A 19,960-nucleotide genomic window follows, 5' to 3' on the forward strand; every position below is an offset into this window, starting at 1 on the left:
AGAACAGCTCTCCTCTGTCATGAGCACAGTGCGAGTGAGGGCGACACCCATGACACCAACAGTAACTGGTAAGCAAGTGACTGATTTTTACATTCCAACCTCATGGTGGGATGCAAATTGAACTGTATTAAAATGCATGTTAGCCAATTGCAGTCAGTCAGTGCTGCTGTAACAAAAGAGTTGTGCTAGTTTTAATAGAGTGAGTTGTAAACACTGAGGTTATTTTTTCTCATCTATAAAGCTGAATATGTCTCAAATTCTATGTTCCCTAGTGGAGAGAAAGCCAGCAGGAAAGGATGTTGTGTTCTTGTTGGATGGATCTGATGGCACTAGAAGTGCATTCCCAGCTATGCGAGACTTTGTCCAGAGAGTAGTGGAGACACTCAGTCTGGATGACAACAAAGACCGTGTCTCAGTGGTTCAGTACAGCAGAGATCCGGCTGTCCAATTCTATCTGAACACGTACTCAACAAAGGCCGTGATCCTTGACACTGTCAGAGGTTTGAGGCACAAAGGCGGAAGACCCCTCAACACTGGAGCCGCTCTGCAGTACTTGAGAGACAATGTCTTCACGGCCTCTGCTGGAAGCAGGCGCCTGGAAGGAGTTCCACAGGTGCTAATAGTGCTAAGTGGTGGACGTTCTTCTGACAGTGTTGATGCACCAGCCTCCGCTCTCAAACAGCTGGGTGTCTTGATCTTTGCGATAGGAAGCAGGAGCTCTGATAGCAGAGAGCTGGAGACGATATCTCACGATCCCACTTCTGCTCTCTCTGTATCTGAATTCACGGACCTTCCCAGTGTCCAACAGCAACTTCAGACCTCGGTGGAGGCTGTGGTAGCTGACGTTACTCCAGAATCACCAACTGTACCTGGTATGTTAACAAGCATGACCTCTTGCTGTCCTGAATGGCTACCTGACTTGTTTCACCTACACTAATGGAAAGAAATTTAGTGTGATAGTTGTTTATCTCCAAGTGTTTTGAAAGAGAGGTAGTGGTCTATGTTCCTGCCAGTTATTAATAAAGTAGGCAGTGCTAGAGACTTTCAAACCAATAGTCCACAACTTCATGATTAATCCAACAGATTGCTTCTTTCAGAGGCTTTTTAAAACCTTTTTCTGTCTTCCTCTCATTTCTCAGTTGACAGTGGCAAAAAAGATATCGTGTTCCTTCTGGATGGTTCTGATGGCACAAGGAATGGCTTCCCTGCCATGCGTGAATTTGTTGAGAGAGTTGTGGAGAAACTCAATGTGGGCCAAAACAATGACCGTGTCTCTGTGGTCCAGTACAGCAGAGATCCAGAGGTCAATTTCTATCTGAACACACACTCCACAAAAGAGGATATTGTGGATTCGGTCAGAGGGCTCAGACACAAAGGAGGCAGACCCCTCAACACCGGGGCAGCCCTCCAATACGTCAGAGACAACGTCTTTACAAACTCCTCTGGCAGTAGACGCCTGCAAGGTGTTCCACAGATGTTGATCCTGCTAAATGGTGGAAGGTCTTTTGACAATGTAGATTCCCCAGCCGCTGCTCTCAAACAGCAGGGCATCTTTGTGATTGGCATTGGAACAAGGAACTCTGACAGAAGTGAGCTGCAGAAGATATCATATGAGCCAAGTTATGCACTGTCAGTTTCTGAGTTAACTGACCTCCCCACTGTCCAAGAACAGCTCTCCTCTGTCATGAGCACAGTGCGAGTGAGGGCGACACCCATGACACCAACAGTAACTGGTAAGCAAGTGACTGATTTTTACATTCCAACCTCATGGTGGGATGCAAATTGAACTGTATTAAAATGCATGTTAGCCAATTGCAGTCAGTCAGTGCTGCTGTGACAAAAGAGTTGTGCTAGCTTTAATAGAGTGAGTTGCAAACACTGAGGTTATTTTTTCTCATCTATAAAGCTGAATATGTCTCAAATTCTATGTTCCCTAGTGGAGAGAAAGCCAGCAGGAAAGGATGTTGTGTTCTTGTTGGATGGATCTGATGGCACTAGAAGTGCATTCCCAGCTATGCGAGACTTTGTCCAGAGAGTAGTCGAGACACTCAGTCTGGATGACAACAAAGACCGTGTCTCAGTGGTTCAGTACAGCAGAGATCCGGCTGTCCAATTCTATCTGAACACGTACTCAACAAAGGCCGTGATCCTTGACACTGTCAGAGGTTTGAGGCACAAAGGCGGAAGACCCCTCAACACTGGAGCCGCTCTGCAGTACTTGAGAGACAATGTCTTCACGGCCTCTGCTGGAAGCAGGCGCCTGGAAGGAGTTCCACAGGTGCTAATAGTGCTAAGTGGTGGACGTTCTTCTGACAGTGTTGACGCACCAGCCTCCGCTCTCAAACAGCTGGGTGTCTTGATCTTTGCGATAGGAAGCAGGAGCTCTGATAGCAGAGAGCTGGAGACGATATCTCACGATCCCACTTCTGCTCTCTCTGTATCTGAATTCACGGACCTTCCCAGTGTCCAACAGCAACTTCAGTCCTCGGTGGAGGCTGTGGTAGTTGACGTTACTCCAGAATCACCAACTGTACCTGGTATGTTAACAAGCATGACCTCTTGCTGTCCTGAATGGCTACCTGACTTGTTTCACCTACACTAATGAAAAGAAATTTAGTGTGATAGTTGTTTATCTCCAAGTGTTTTGAAAGAGAGGTAGTGGTCTATGTTCCTGCCAGTTATTAATAAAGTAGGCAGTGCTAGAGACTTTCAAACCAATAGTCCACAACTTCATGATTAATCCAACAGATTGCTTCTTTCAGAGGCTTTTTAAAACCTTTTTCTGTCTTCCTCTCATTTCTCAGTTGACAGTGGCAAAAAAGATATCGTGTTCCTTCTGGATGGTTCTGATGGCACAAGGAATGGCTTCCCTGCCATGCGTGAATTTGTTGAGAGAGTTGTGGAGAAACTCAATGTGGGCCAAAACAATGACCGTGTCTCTGTGGTCCAGTACAGCAGAGATCCAGAGGTCAATTTCTATCTGAACACACACTCCACAAAAGAGGATATTGTGGATTCGGTCAGAGGGCTCAAACACAAAGGAGGCAGACCCCTCAACACCGGGGCAGCCCTCCAATACGTCAGAGACAACGTCTTTACACCCTCCTCTGGCAGTAGACGCCTGCAAGGTGTTCCACAGATGTTGATCCTGCTAAATGGTGGAAGGTCTTTTGACAATGTAGATTCCCCAGCCGCTGCTCTCAAACAGCAGGGCATCTTTGTGATTGGCATTGGAACAAGGAACTCTGACAGAAGTGAGCTGCAGAAGATATCATATGAGCCAAGTTATGCTCTGTCAGTTTCTGAGTTAACTGACCTCCCCACTGTCCAAGAACAGCTCTCCTCTGTCATGAGCACAGTGCGAGTGAGGGCGACACCCATGACACCAACAGTAACTGGTAAGCAAGTGACTGATTTTTACATTCCAACCTCATGGTGGGATGCAAATTGAACTGTATTAAAATGCATGTTAGCCAATTGCAGTCAGTCAGTGCTGCTGTAACAAAAGAGTTGTGCTAGTTTTAATAGAGTGAGTTGTAAACACTGAGGTTATTTTTTCTCATCTATAAAGCTGAATATGTCTCAAATTCTATGTTCCCTAGTGGAGAGAAAGCCAGCAGGAAAGGATGTTGTGTTCTTGTTGGATGGATCTGATGGCACTAGAAGTGCATTCCCAGCTATGCGAGACTTTGTCCAGAGAGTAGTGGAGACACTCAGTCTGGATGACAACAAAGACCGTGTCTCAGTGGTTCAGTACAGCAGAGATCCGGCTGTCCAATTCTATCTGAACACGTACTCAACAAAGGCCGTGATCCTTGACACTGTCAGAGGTTTGAGGCACAAAGGCGGAAGACCCCTCAACACTGGAGCCGCTCTGCAGTACTTGAGAGACAATGTCTTCACGGCCTCTGCTGGAAGCAGGCGCCTGGAAGGAGTTCCACAGGTGCTAATAGTGCTAAGTGGTGGACGTTCTTCTGACAGTGTTGATGCACCAGCCTCCGCTCTCAAACAGCTGGGTGTCTTGATCTTTGCGATAGGAAGCAGGAGCTCTGATAGCAGAGAGCTGGAGACGATATCTCACGATCCCACTTCTGCTCTCTCTGTATCTGAATTCACGGACCTTCCCAGTGTCCAACAGCAACTTCAGACCTCGGTGGAGGCTGTGGTAGCTGACGTTACTCCAGAATCACCAACTGTACCTGGTATGTTAACAAGCATGACCTCTTGCTGTCCTGAATGGCTACCTGACTTGTTTCACCTACACTAATGGAAAGAAATTTAGTGTGATAGTTGTTTATCTCCAAGTGTTTTGAAAGAGAGGTAGTGGTCTATGTTCCTGCCAGTTATTAATAAAGTAGGCAGTGCTAGAGACTTTCAAACCAATAGTCCACAACTTCATGATTAATCCAACAGATTGCTTCTTTCAGAGGCTTTTTAAAACCTTTTTCTGTCTTCCTCTCATTTCTCAGTTGACAGTGGCAAAAAAGATATCGTGTTCCTTCTGGATGGTTCTGATGGCACAAGGAATGGCTTCCCTGCCATGCGTGAATTTGTTGAGAGAGTTGTGGAGAAACTCAATGTGGGCCAAAACAATGACCGTGTCTCTGTGGTCCAGTACAGCAGAGATCCAGAGGTCAATTTCTATCTGAACACACACTCCACAAAAGAGGATATTGTGGATTCGGTCAGAGGGCTCAGACACAAAGGAGGCAGACCCCTCAACACCGGGGCAGCCCTCCAATACGTCAGAGACAACGTCTTTACAAACTCCTCTGGCAGTAGACGCCTGCAAGGTGTTCCACAGATGTTGATCCTGCTAAATGGTGGAAGGTCTTTTGACAATGTAGATTCCCCAGCCGCTGCTCTCAAACAGCAGGGCATCTTTGTGATTGGCATTGGAACAAGGAACTCTGACAGAAGTGAGCTGCAGAAGATATCATATGAGCTAAGTTATGCTCTGTCAGTGTCTGAGTTAACTGATCTCCCCACTGTCCAAGAACAGCTCTCCTCTGTCATGAGCACAGTGCGAGTGAGGGCGACACCCATGACACCAACAGTAACTGGTAAGCAAGTGACTGATTTTTACATTCCAACCTCATGGTGGGATGCAAATTGAACTGTATTAAAATGCATGTTAGCCAATTGCAGTCAGTCAGTGCTGCTGTGACAAAAGAGTTGTGCTAGCTTTTAATAGAGTGAGTTGTCAACACTGAGGTTATTTTTTCTCATCTATAAAGCTGAATATGTCTCAAATTCTATGTTCCCTAGTGGAGAGAAAGCCAGCAGGAAAGGATGTTGTGTTCTTGTTGGATGGATCTGATGGCACTAGAAGTGCATTCCCAGCTATGCGAGACTTTGTCCAGAGAGTAGTGGAGACACTCAGTCTGGATGACAACAAAGACCGTGTCTCAGTGGTTCAGTACAGCAGAGATCCGGCTGTCCAATTCTATCTGAACACGTACTCAACAAAGGCCGTGATCCTTGACACTGTCAGAGGTTTGAGGCACAAAGGCGGAAGACCCCTCAACACTGGAGCCGCTCTGCAGTACTTGAGGGACAATGTCTTCACGGCCTCTGCTGGAAGCAGGCGCCTGGAAGGAGTTCCACAGGTGCTAATAGTGCTAAGTGGTGGACGTTCTTCTGACAGTGTTGACGCACCAGCCTCCGCTCTCAAACAGCTGGGTGTCTTGATCTTTGCGATAGGAAGCAGGAGCTCTGATAGCAGAGAGCTGGAGACGATATCTCACGATCCCACTTCTGCTCTCTCTGTATCTGAATTCACAGACCTTCCCAGTGTCCAACAGCAACTTCAGTCCTCGGTGGAGGCTGTGGTCATTGAAGTTACTCCAGAATCACCAACTGTACCTGGTATGTTAACAAGCATGACCTCTTGCTGTCCTGATTGGCTACCTGACTTGTTTCACCTACACTAATGGAAAGAAATTTAGTGTGATAGTTGTTTTTCTCCAATTGTTTTGAAAGAGAGGTAGTGGTCTATGTTCCTGCGAGTTATTAATAAAGTAGGCAGTGCTAGAGGCTTTCAAACCAATAGTCCACAACTTCATGATTAATCCACCAGATTGCTTCTTTCTGTCTTCCTCTCATTTCTCAGTTGACAGTGGCAAAAAAGATATCGTGTTCCTTCTGGATGGTTCTGATGGCACAAGGAATGGCTTCCCTGCCATGCGTGAATTTGTTGAGAGAGTTGTGGAGAAACTCAATGTGGGCCAAAACAATGACCGTGTCTCTGTGGTCCAGTACAGCAGAGATCCAGAGGTCAATTTCTATCTGAACACACACTCCACAAAAGAGGATATTGTGGATTCGGTCAGAGGGCTCAGACACAAAGGAGGCAGACCCCTCAACACCGGGGCAGCCCTCCAATACGTCAGAGACAACGTCTTTACACCCTCCTCTGGCAGTAGACGCTTGCAAGGTGTTCCACAGATGTTGATCCTGCTAAATGGTGGAAGGTCTTTTGACAATGTAGATTCCCCAGCAGCTGCTCTCAAACAGCAGGGCATCTTTGTGATTGGCATTGGAACAAGGAACTCTGACAGAAGTGAGCTGCAGAAGATATCATATGAGCCAAGTTATGCTCTGTCAGTGTCTGAGTTAACTGACCTCCCCACTGTCCAAGAACAGCTCTCCTCTGTCATGAGCACAGTGCGAGTGAGGGCGACACCCATGACACCAACAGTAACTGGTAAGCAAGTGACTGATTTTTACATTCCAACCTCATGGTGGGATGCAAATTGAACTGTATTAAAATGCATGTTAGCCAATTGCAGTCAGTCAGTGCTGCTGTGACAAAAGAGTTGTGCTAGCTTTAATAGAGTGAGTTGTAAACACTGAGATTAGTTTTTCTCATCTATAAAGCTGAATATGTCTCAAATTCTATGTTCCCTAGTGGAGAGAAAGCCAGCAGGAAAGGATGTTGTGTTCTTGTTGGATGGATCTGATGGCACTAGAAGTGCATTCCCAGCTATGCGAGACTTTGTCCAGAGAGTAGTGGAGACACTCAGTCTGGATGACAACAAAGACCGTGTCTCAGTGGTTCAGTACAGCAGAGATCCGGCTGTCCAATTCTATCTGAACACGTACTCAACAAAGGCCGTGATCCTTGACACTGTCAGAGGTTTGAGGCACAAAGGCGGAAGACCCCTCAACACTGGAGCCGCTCTGCAGTACTTGAGGGACAATGTCTTCACGGCCTCTGCTGGAAGCAGGCGCCTGGAAGGAGTTCCACAGGTGCTAATAGTGCTAAGTGGTGGACGTTCTTCTGACAGTGTTGACGCACCAGCCTCCGCTCTCAAACAGCTGGGTGTCTTGATCTTTGCGATAGGAAGCAGGAGCTCTGATAGCAGAGAGCTGGAGACGATATCTCACGATCCCACTTCTGCTCTCTCTGTATCTGAATTCACGGACCTTCCCAGTGTCCAACAGCAACTTCAGTCCTCGGTGGAGGCTGTGGTCATTGAAGTTACTCCAGAATCACCAACTGTACCTGGTATGTTAACAAGCATGACCTCTTGCTGTCCTGATTGGCTACCTGACTTGTTTCACCTACACTAATGGAAAGAAATTTAGTGTGATAGTTGTTTTTCTCCAATTGTTTTGAAAGAGAGGTAGTGGTCTATGTTCCTGCGAGTTATTAATAAAGTAGGCAGTGCTAGAGGCTTTCAAACCAATAGTCCACAACTTCATGATTAATCCACCAGATTGCTTCTTTCTGTCTTCCTCTCATTTCTCAGTTGACAGTGGCAAAAAAGATATCGTGTTCCTTCTGGATGGTTCTGATGGCACAAGGAATGGCTTCCCTGCCATGCGTGAATTTGTTGAGAGAGTTGTGGAGAAACTCAATGTGGGCCAAAACAATGACCGTGTCTCTGTGGTCCAGTACAGCAGAGATCCAGAGGTCAATTTCTATCTGAACACACACTCCACAAAAGAGGATATTGTGGATTCGGTCAGAGGGCTCAGACACAAAGGAGGCAGACCCCTCAACACCGGGGCAGCCCTCCAATACGTCAGAGACAACGTCTTTACACCCTCCTCTGGCAGTAGACGCTTGCAAGGTGTTCCACAGATGTTGATCCTGCTAAATGGTGGAAGGTCTTTTGACAATGTAGATTCCCCAGCAGCTGCTCTCAAACAGCAGGGCATCTTTGTGATTGGCATTGGAACAAGGAACTCTGACAGAAGTGAGCTGCAGAAGATATCATATGAGCCAAGTTATGCTCTGTCAGTGTCTGAGTTAACTGACCTCCCCACTGTCCAAGAACAGCTCTCCTCTGTCATGAGCACAGTGCGAGTGAGGGCGACACCCATGACACCAACAGTAACTGGTAAGCAAGTGACTGATTTTTACATTCCAACCTCATGGTGGGATGCAAATTGAACTGTATTAAAATGCATGTTAGCCAATTGCAGTCAGTCAGTGCTGCTGTGACAAAAGAGTTGTGCTAGCTTTAATAGAGTGAGTTGTAAACACTGAGATTAGTTTTTCTCATCTATAAAGCTGAATATGTCTCAAATTCTATGTTCCCTAGTGGAGAGAAAGCCAGCAGGAAAGGATGTTGTGTTCTTGTTGGATGGATCTGATGGCACTAGAAGTGCATTCCCAGCTATGCGAGACTTTGTCCAGAGAGTAGTGGAGACACTCAGTCTGGATGACAACAAAGACCGTGTCTCAGTGGTTCAGTACAGCAGAGATCCGGCTGTCCAATTCTATCTGAACACGTACTCAACAAAGGCCGTGATCCTTGACACTGTCAGAGGTTTGAGGCACAAAGGCGGAAGACCCCTCAACACTGGAGCCGCTCTGCAGTACTTGAGGGACAATGTCTTCACGGCCTCTGCTGGAAGCAGGCGCCTGGAAGGAGTTCCACAGGTGCTAATAGTGCTAAGTGGTGGACGTTCTTCTGACAGTGCTGACGCACCAGCCTCCGCTCTCAAACAGCTGGGTGTCTTGATCTTTGCGATAGGAAGCAGGAGCTCTGATAGCAGAGAGCTGGAGACGATATCTCACGATCCCACTTCTGCTCTCTCTGTATCTGAATTCACGGACCTTCCCAGTGTCCAACAGCAACTTCAGTCCTCGGTGGAGGCTGTGGTCATTGAAGTTACTCCAGAATCACCAACTGTACCTGGTATGTTAACAAGCATGACCTCTTGCTGTCCTGATTGGCTACCTGACTTGTTTCACCTACACTAATGGAAAGAAATTTAGTGTGATAGTTGTTTTTCTCCAATTGTTTTGAAAGAGAGGTAGTGGTCTATGTTCCTGCGAGTTATTAATAAAGTAGGCAGTGCTAGAGGCTTTCAAACCAATAGTCCACAACTTCATGATTAATCCACCAGATTGCTTCTTTCTGTCTTCCTCTCATTTCTCAGTTGACAGTGGCAAAAAAGATATCGTGTTCCTTCTGGATGGTTCTGATGGCACAAGGAATGGCTTCCCTGCCATGCGTGAATTTGTTGAGAGAGTTGTGGAGAAACTCAATGTGGGCCAAAACAATGACCGTGTCTCTGTGGTCCAGTACAGCAGAGATCCAGAGGTCAATTTCTATCTGAACACACACTCCACAAAAGAGGATATTGTGGATTCGGTCAGAGGGCTCAGACACAAAGGAGGCAGACCCCTCAACACCGGGGCAGCCCTCCAATACGTCAGAGACAACGTCTTTACACCCTCCTCTGGCAGTAGACGCTTGCAAGGTGTTCCACAGATGTTGATCCTGCTAAATGGTGGAAGGTCTTTTGACAATGTAGATTCCCCAGCAGCTGCTCTCAAACAGCAGGGCATCTTTGTGATTGGCATTGGAACAAGGAACTCTGACAGAAGTGAGCTGCAGAAGATATCATATGAGCCAAGTTATGCTCTGTCAGTGTCTGAGTTAACTGACCTCCCCACTGTCCAAGAACAGCTCTCCTCTGTCATGAGCACAGTGCGAGTGAGGGCGACACCCATGACACCAACAGTAACTGGTAAGCAAGTGACTGATTTTTACATTCCAACCTCATGGTGGGATGCAAATTGAACTGTATTAAAATGCATGTTAGCCAATTGCAGTCAGTCAGTGCTGCTGTGACAAAAGAGTTGTGCTAGCTTTAATAGAGTGAGTTGTAAACACTGAGATTAGTTTTTCTCATCTATAAAGCTGAATATGTCTCAAATTCTATGTTCCCTAGTGGAGAGAAAGCCAGCAGGAAAGGATGTTGTGTTCTTGTTGGATGGATCTGATGGCACTAGAAGTGCATTCCCAGCTATGCGAGACTTTGTCCAGAGAGTAGTGGAGACACTCAGTCTGGATGACAACAAAGACCGTGTCTCAGTGGTTCAGTACAGCAGAGATCCGGCTGTCCAATTCTATCTGAACACGTACTCAACAAAGGCCGTGATCCTTGACACTGTCAGAGGTTTGAGGCACAAAGGCGGAAGACCCCTCAACACTGGAGCCGCTCTGCAGTACTTGAGGGACAATGTCTTCACGGCCTCTGCTGGAAGCAGGCGCCTGGAAGGAGTTCCACAGGTGCTAATAGTGCTAAGTGGTGGACGTTCTTCTGACAGTGTTGACGCACCAGCCTCCGCTCTCAAACAGCTGGGTGTCTTGATCTTTGCGATAGGAAGCAGGAGCTCTGATAGCAGAGAGCTGGAGACGATATCTCACGATCCCACTTCTGCTCTCTCTGTATCTGAATTCACGGACCTTCCCAGTGTCCAACAGCAACTTCAGTCCTCGGTGGAGGCTGTGGTCATTGAAGTTACTCCAGAATCACCAACTGTACCTGGTATGTTAACAAGCATGACCTCTTGCTGTCCTGATTGGCTACCTGACTTGTTTCACCTACACTAATGGAAAGAAATTTAGTGTGATAGTTGTTTTTCTCCAATTGTTTTGAAAGAGAGGTAGTGGTCTATGTTCCTGCGAGTTATTAATAAAGTAGGCAGTGCTAGAGGCTTTCAAACCAATAGTCCACAACTTCATGATTAATCCACCAGATTGCTTCTTTCTGTCTTCCTCTCATTTCTCAGTTGACAGTGGCAAAAAAGATATCGTGTTCCTTCTGGATGGTTCTGATGGCACAAGGAATGGCTTCCCTGCCATGCGTGAATTTGTTGAGAGAGTTGTGGAGAAACTCAATGTGGGCCAAAACAATGACCGTGTCTCTGTGGTCCAGTACAGCAGAGATCCAGAGGTCAATTTCTATCTGAACACACACTCCACAAAAGAGGATATTGTGGATTCGGTCAGAGGGCTCAGACACAAAGGAGGCAGACCCCTCAACACCGGGGCAGCCCTCCAATACGTCAGAGACAACGTCTTTACACCCTCCTCTGGCAGTAGACGCTTGCAAGGTGTTCCACAGATGTTGATCCTGCTAAATGGTGGAAGGTCTTTTGACAATGTAGATTCCCCAGCAGCTGCTCTCAAACAGCAGGGCATCTTTGTGATTGGCATTGGAACAAGGAACTCTGACAGAAGTGAGCTACAGAAGATATCATATGAGCCAAGTTATGCTCTGTCAGTGTCTGAGTTAACTGACCTCCCCACTGTCCAAGAACAGCTCTCCTCTGTCATGAGCACAGTGCGAGTGAGGGCGACACCCATGACACCAACAGTAACTGGTAAGCAAGTGACTGATTTTTACATTCCAACCTCATGGTGGGATGCAAATTGAACTGTATTAAAATGCATGTTAGCCAATTGCAGTCAGTCAGTGCTGCTGTGACAAAAGAGTTGTGCTAGCTTTAATAGAGTGAGTTGTAAACACTGAGATTAGTTTTTCTCATCTATAAAGCTGAATATGTCTCAAATTCTATGTTCCCTAGTGGAGAGAAAGCCAGCAGGAAAGGATGTTGTGTTCTTGTTGGATGGATCTGATGGCACTAGAAGTGCATTCCCAGCTATGCGAGACTTTGTCCAGAGAGTAGTGGAGACACTCAGTCTGGATGACAACAAAGACCGTGTCTCAGTGGTTCAGTACAGCAGAGATCCGGCTGTCCAATTCTATCTGAACACGTACTCAACAAAGGCCGTGATCCTTGACACTGTCAGAGGTTTGAGGCACAAAGGCGGAAGACCCCTCAACACTGGAGCCGCTCTGCAGTACTTGAGGGACAATGTCTTCACGGCCTCTGCTGGAAGCAGGCGCCTGGAAGGAGTTCCACAGGTGCTAATAGTGCTAAGTGGTGGACGTTCTTCTGACAGTGTTGACGCACCAGCCTCCGCTCTCAAACAGCTGGGTGTCTTGATCTTTGCGATAGGAAGCAGGAGCTCTGATAGCAGAGAGCTGGAGACGATATCTCACGATCCCACTTCTGCTCTCTCTGTATCTGAATTCACGGACCTTCCCAGTGTCCAACAGCAACTTCAGTCCTCGGTGGAGGCTGTGGTCATTGAAGTTACTCCAGAATCACCAACTGTACCTGGTATGTTAACAAGCATGACCTCTTGCTGTCCTGATTGGCTACCTGACTTGTTTCACCTACACTAATGGAAAGAAATTTAGTGTGATAGTTGTTTTTCTCCAATTGTTTTGAAAGAGAGGTAGTGGTCTATGTTCCTGCGAGTTATTAATAAAGTAGGCAGTGCTAGAGGCTTTCAAACCAATAGTCCACAACTTCATGATTAATCCACCAGATTGCTTCTTTCTGTCTTCCTCTCATTTCTCAGTTGACAGTGGCAAAAAAGATATCGTGTTCCTTCTGGATGGTTCTGATGGCACAAGGAATGGCTTCCCTGCCATGCGTGAATTTGTTGAGAGAGTTGTGGAGAAACTCAATGTGGGCCAAAACAATGACCGTGTCTCTGTGGTCCAGTACAGCAGAGATCCAGAGGTCAATTTCTATCTGAACACACACTCCACAAAAGAGGATATTGTGGATTCGGTCAGAGGGCTCAGACACAAAGGAGGCAGACCCCTCAACACCGGGGCAGCCCTCCAATACGTCAGAGACAACGTCTTTACACCCTCCTCTGGCAGTAGACGCTTGCAAGGTGTTCCACAGATGTTGATCCTGCTAAATGGTGGAAGGTCTTTTGACAATGTAGATTCCCCAGCAGCTGCTCTCAAACAGCAGGGCATCTTTGTGATTGGCATTGGAACAAGGAACTCTGACAGAAGTGAGCTGCAGAAGATATCATATGAGCCAAGTTATGCTCTGTCAGTGTCTGAGTTAACTGACCTCCCCACTGTCCAAGAACAGCTCTCCTCTGTCATGAGCACAGTGCGAGTGAGGGCGACACCCATGACACCAACAGTAACTGGTAAGCAAGTGACTGATTTTTACATTCCAACCTCATGGTGGGATGCAAATTGAACTGTATTAAAATGCATGTTAGCCAATTGCAGTCAGTCAGTGCTGCTGTGACAAAAGAGTTGTGCTAGCTTTAATAGAGTGAGTTGTAAACACTGAGATTAGTTTTTCTCATCTATAAAGCTGAATATGTCTCAAATTCTATGTTCCCTAGTGGAGAGAAAGCCAGCAGGAAAGGATGTTGTGTTCTTGTTGGATGGATCTGATGGCACTAGAAGTGCATTCCCAGCTATGCGAGACTTTGTCCAGAGAGTAGTGGAGACACTCAGTCTGGATGACAACAAAGACCGTGTCTCAGTGGTTCAGTACAGCAGAGATCCGGCTGTCCAATTCTATCTGAACACGTACTCAACAAAGGCCGTGATCCTTGACACTGTCAGAGGTTTGAGGCACAAAGGCGGAAGACCCCTCAACACTGGAGCCGCTCTGCAGTACTTGAGGGACAATGTCTTCACGGCCTCTGCTGGAAGCAGGCGCCTGGAAGGAGTTCCACAGGTGCTAATAGTGCTAAGTGGTGGACGTTCTTCTGACAGTGTTGACGCACCAGCCTCCGCTCTCAAACAGCTGGGTGTCTTGATCTTTGCGATAGGAAGCAGGAGCTCTGATAGCAGAGAGCTGGAGACGATATCTCACGATCCCACTTCTGCTCTCTCTGTATCTGAATTCACGGACCTTCCCAGTGTCCAACAGCAACTTCAGTCCTCGGTGGAGGCTGTGGTAGCTGACGTTACTCCAGAATCACCAACTGTACCTGGTATGTTAACAAGCATGACCTCTTGCTGTCCTGAATGGCTACCTGACTTGTTTCACCTACACTAATGGAAAGAAATTTAGTGTGATAGTTGTTTATCTCCAAGTGTTTTGAAAGAGAGGTAGTGGTCTATGTTCCTGCCAGTTATTAATAAAGTAGGCAGTGCTAGAGACTTTCAAACCAATAGTCCACAACTTCATGATTAATCCAACAGATTGCTTCTTTCAGAGGCTTTTTAAAACCTTTTTCTGTCTTCCTCTCATTTCTCAGTTGACAGTGGCAAAAAAGATATCGTGTTCCTTCTGGATGGTTCTGATGGCACAAGGAATGGCTTCCCTGCCATGCGTGAATTTGTTGAGAGAGTTGTGGAGAAACTCAATGTGGGCCAAAACAATGACCGTGTCTCTGTGGTCCAGTACAGCAGAGATCCAGAGGTCAATTTCTATCTGAACACACACTCCACAAAAGAGGATATTGTGGATTCGGTCAGAGGGCTCAGACACAAAGGAGGCAGACCCCTCAACACCGGGGCAGCCCTCCAATACGTCAGAGACAACGTCTTTACAAACTCCTCTGGCAGTAGACGCCTGCAAGGTGTTCCACAGATGTTGATCCTGCTAAATGGTGGAAGGTCTTTTGACAATGTAGATTCCCCAGCCGCTGCTCTCAAACAGCAGGGCATCTTTGTGATTGGCATTGGAACAAGGAACTCTGACAGAAGTGAGCTGCAGAAGATATCATATGAGCCAAGTTATGCACTGTCAGTTTCTGAGTTAACTGACCTCCCCACTGTCCAAGAACAGCTCTCCTCTGTCATGAGCACAGTGCGAGTGAGGGCGACACCCATGACACCAACAGTAACTGGTAAGCAAGTGACTGATTTTTACATTCCAACCTCATGGTGGGATGCAAATTGAACTGTATTAAAATGCATGTTAGCCAATTGCAGTCAGTCAGTGCTGCTGTGACAAAAGAGTTGTGCTAGCTTTAATAGAGTGAGTTGTAAACACTGAGATTAGTTTTTCTCATCTATAAAGCTGAATATGTCTCAAATTCTATGTTCCCTAGTGGAGAGAAAGCCAGCAGGAAAGGATGTTGTGTTCTTGTTGGATGGATCTGATGGCACTAGAAGTGCATTCCCAGCTATGCGAGACTTTGTCCAGAGAGTAGTGGAGACACTCAGTCTGGATGACAACAAAGACCGTGTCTCAGTGGTTCAGTACAGCAGAGATCCGGCTGTCCAATTCTATCTGAACACGTACTCAACAAAGGCCGTGATCCTTGACACTGTCAGAGGTTTGAGGCACAAAGGCGGAAGACCCCTCAACACTGGAGCCGCTCTGCAGTACTTGAGGGACAATGTCTTCACGGCCTCTGCTGGAAGCAGGCGCCTGGAAGGAGTTCCACAGGTGCTAATAGTGCTAAGTGGTGGACGTTCTTCTGACAGTGTTGACGCACCAGCCTCCGCTCTCAAACAGCTGGGTGTCTTGATCTTTGCGATAGGAAGCAGGAGCTCTGATAGCAGAGAGCTGGAGACGATATCTCACGATCCCACTTCTGCTCTCTCTGTATCTGAATTCACGGACCTTCCCAGTGTCCAACAGCAACTTCAGTCCTCGGTGGAGGCTGTGGTCATTGAAGTTACTCCAGAATCACCAACTGTACCTGGTATGTTAACAAGCATGACCTCTTGCTGTCCTGATTGGCTACCTGACTTGTTTCACCTACACTAATGGAAAGAAATTTAGTGTGATAGTTGTTTTTCTCCAATTGTTTTGAAAGAGAGGTAGTGGTCTATGTTCCTGCGAGTTATTAATAAAGTAGGCAGTGCTAGAGGCTTTCAAACCAATAGTCCACAACTTCATGATTAATCCACCAGATTGCTTCTTTCTGTCTTCCTCTCATTTCTCAGTTGACAGTGGCAAAAAAGATATCGTGTTCCTTCTGGATGGTTCTGATGGCACAAGGAATGGCTTCCCTGCCATGCGTGAATTTGTTGAGAGAGTTGTGGAGAAACTCAATGTGGGCCAAAACAATGACCGTGTCTCTGTGGTCCAGTACAGCAGAGATCCAGAGGTCAATTTCTATCTGAACACACACTCCACAAAAGAGGATATTGTGGATTCGGTCAGAGGGCTCAGACACAAAGGAGGCAGACCCCTCAACACCGGGGCAGCCCTCCAATACGTCAGAGACAACGTCTTTACACCCTCCTCTGGCAGTAGACGCTTGCAAGGTGTTCCACAGATGTTGATCCTGCTAAATGGTGGAAGGTCTTTTGACAATGTAGATTCCCCAGCAGCTGCTCTCAAACAGCAGGGCATCTTTGTGATTGGCATTGGAACAAGGAACTCTGACAGAAGTGAGCTGCAGAAGATATCATATGAGCCAAGTTATGCTCTGTCAGTGTCTGAGTTAACTGACCTCCCCACTGTCCAAGAACAGCTCTCCTCTGTCATGAGCACAGTGCGAGTGAGGGCGACACCCATGACACCAACAGTAACTGGTAAGCAAGTGACTGATTTTTACATTCCAACCTCATGGTGGGATGCAAATTGAACTGTATTAAAATGCATGTTAGCCAATTGCAGTCAGTCAGTGCTGCTGTGACAAAAGAGTTGTGCTAGCTTTAATAGAGTGAGTTGTAAACACTGAGATTAGTTTTTCTCATCTATAAAGCTGAATATGTCTCAAATTCTATGTTCCCTAGTGGAGAGAAAGCCAGCAGGAAAGGATGTTGTGTTCTTGTTGGATGGATCTGATGGCACTAGAAGTGCATTCCCAGCTATGCGAGACTTTGTCCAGAGAGTAGTGGAGACACTCAGTCTGGATGACAACAAAGACCGTGTCTCAGTGGTTCAGTACAGCAGAGATCCGGCTGTCCAATTCTATCTGAACACGTACTCAACAAAGGCCGTGATCCTTGACACTGTCAGAGGTTTGAGGCACAAAGGCGGAAGACCCCTCAACACTGGAGCCGCTCTGCAGTACTTGAGGGACAATGTCTTCACGGCCTCTGCTGGAAGCAGGCGCCTGGAAGGAGTTCCACAGGTGCTAATAGTGCTAAGTGGTGGACGTTCTTCTGACAGTGTTGACGCACCAGCCTCCGCTCTCAAACAGCTGGGTGTCTTGATCTTTGCGATAGGAAGCAGGAGCTCTGATAGCAGAGAGCTGGAGACGATATCTCACGATCCCACTTCTGCTCTCTCTGTATCTGAATTCACGGACCTTCCCAGTGTCCAACAGCAACTTCAGTCCTCGGTGGAGGCTGTGGTAGCTGACGTTACTCCAGAATCACCAACTGTACCTGGTATGTTAACAAGCATGACCTCTTGCTGTCCTGAATGGCTACCTGACTTGTTTCACCTACACTAATGGAAAGAAATTTAGTGTGATAGTTGTTTATCTCCAAGTGTTTTGAAAGAGAGGTAGTGGTCTATGTTCCTGCCAGTTATTAATAAAGTAGGCAGTGCTAGAGACTTTCAAACCAATAGTCCACAACTTCATGATTAATCCAACAGATTGCTTCTTTCAGAGGCTTTTTAAAACCTTTTTCTGTCTTCCTCTCATTTCTCAGTTGACAGTGGCAAAAAAGATATCGTGTTCCTTCTGGATGGTTCTGATGGCACAAGGAATGGCTTCCCTGCCATGCGTGAATTTGTTGAGAGAGTTGTGGAGAAACTCAATGTGGGCCAAAACAATGACCGTGTCTCTGTGGTCCAGTACAGCAGAGATCCAGAGGTCAATTTCTATCTGAACACACACTCCACAAAAGAGGATATTGTGGATTCGGTCAGAGGGCTCAGACACAAAGGAGGCAGACCCCTCAACACCGGGGCAGCCCTCCAATACGTCAGAGACAACGTCTTTACAAACTCCTCTGGCAGTAGACGCCTGCAAGGTGTTCCACAGATGTTGATCCTGCTAAATGGTGGAAGGTCTTTTGACAATGTAGATTCCCCAGCCGCTGCTCTCAAACAGCAGGGCATCTTTGTGATTGGCATTGGAACAAGGAACTCTGACAGAAGTGAGCTGCAGAAGATATCATATGAGCCAAGTTATGCTCTGTCAGTGTCTGAGTTAACTGACCTCCCCACTGTCCAAGAACAGCTCTCCTCTGTCATGAGCACAGTGCGAGTGAGGGCGACACCCATGACACCAACAGTAACTGGTAAGCAAGTGACTGATTTTTACATTCCAACCTCATGGTGGGATGCAAATTGAACTGTATTAAAATGCATGTTAGCCAATTGCAGTCAGTCAGTGCTGCTGTGACAAAAGAGTTGTGCTAGCTTTAATAGAGTGAGTTGCAAACACTGAGGTTATTTTTTCTCATCTATAAAGCTGAATATGTCTCAAATTCTATGTTCCCTAGTGGAGAGAAAGCCAGCAGGAAAGGATGTTGTGTTCTTGTTGGATGGATCTGATGGCACTAGAAGTGCATTCCCAGCTATGCGAGACTTTGTCCAGAGAGTAGTGGAGACACTCAGTCTGGATGACAACAAAGACCGTGTCTCAGTGGTTCAGTACAGCAGAGATCCGGCTGTCCAATTCTATCTGAACACGTACTCAACAAAGGCCGTGATCCTTGACACTGTCAGAGGTTTGAGGCACAAAGGCGGAAGACCCCTCAACACTGGAGCCGCTCTGCAGTACTTGAGGGACAATGTCTTCACGGCCTCTGCTGGAAGCAGGCGCCTGGAAGGAGTTCCACAGGTGCTAATAGTGCTAAGTGGTGGACGTTCTTCTGACAGTGTTGACGCACCAGCCTCCGCTCTCAAACAGCTGGGTGTCTTGATCTTTGCGATAGGAAGCAGGAGCTCTGATAGCAGAGAGCTGGAGACGATATCTCACGATCCCACTTCTGCTCTCTCTGTATCTGAATTCACGGACCTTCCCAGTGTCCAACAGCAACTTCAGTCCTCGGTGGAGGCTGTGGTAGCTGACGTTACTCCAGAATCACCAACTGTACCTGGTATGTTAACAAGCATGACCTCTTGCTGTCCTGAATGGCTACCTGACTTGTTTCACCTACACTAATGGAAAGAAATTTAGTGTGATAGTTGTTTATCTCCAAGTGTTTTGAAAGAGAGGTAGTGGTCTATGTTCCTGCCAGTTATTAATAAAGTAGGCAGTGCTAGAGACTTTCAAACCAATAGTCCACAACTTCATGATTAATCCAACAGATTGCTTCTTTCAGAGGCTTTTTAAAACCTTTTTCTGTCTTCCTCTCATTTCTCAGTTGACAGTGGCAAAAAAGATATCGTGTTCCTTCTGGATGGTTCTGATGGCACAAGGAATGGCTTCCCTGCCATGCGTGAATTTGTTGAGAGAGTTGTGGAGAAACTCAATGTGGGCCAAAACAATGACCGTGTCTCTGTGGTCCAGTACAGCAGAGATCCAGAGGTCAATTTCTATCTGAACACACACTCCACAAAAGAGGATATTGTGGATTCGGTCAGAGGGCTCAGACACAAAGGAGGCAGACCCCTCAACACCGGGGCAGCCCTCCAATACGTCAGAGACAACGTCTTTACAAACTCCTCTGGCAGTAGACGCCTGCAAGGTGTTCCACAGATGTTGATCCTGCTAAATGGTGGAAGGTCTTTTGACAATGTAGATTCCCCAGCCGCTGCTCTCAAACAGCAGGGCATCTTTGTGATTGGCATTGGAACAAGGAACTCTGACAGAAGTGAGCTGCAGAAGATATCATATGAGCCAAGTTATGCTCTGTCAGTGTCTGAGTTAACTGACCTCCCCACTGTCCAAGAACAGCTCTCCTCTGTCATGAGCACAGTGCGAGTGAGGGCGACACCCATGACACCAACAGTAACTGGTAAGCAAGTGACTGATTTTTACATTCCAACCTCATGGTGGGATGCAAA

General features: G+C 46.8%; 2 protein-coding genes across 2 annotated transcripts in view; both read left to right on the top strand.

Annotated features, from left to right (window-relative positions):
• LOC143330789 (collagen alpha-3(VI) chain-like) overlaps window positions 1-19,960 on the top strand; it is a 95,962-nt gene that overhangs the window by 31,781 nt on the left and 44,221 nt on the right. The gene's annotated exons all lie outside the window — the stretch shown is intronic.
• Window positions 1-19,960, top strand: part of LOC143330759 (collagen alpha-3(VI) chain-like) — a 50,048-nt gene that overhangs the window by 24,599 nt on the left and 5,489 nt on the right. The gene's annotated exons all lie outside the window — the stretch shown is intronic.

The sequence above is a fragment of the Chaetodon auriga genome, chromosome 13 (genome assembly GCF_051107435.1).
Source record: "Chaetodon auriga isolate fChaAug3 chromosome 13, fChaAug3.hap1, whole genome shotgun sequence".
NCBI lineage: Eukaryota > Metazoa > Chordata > Actinopteri > Chaetodontiformes > Chaetodontidae > Chaetodon > Chaetodon auriga.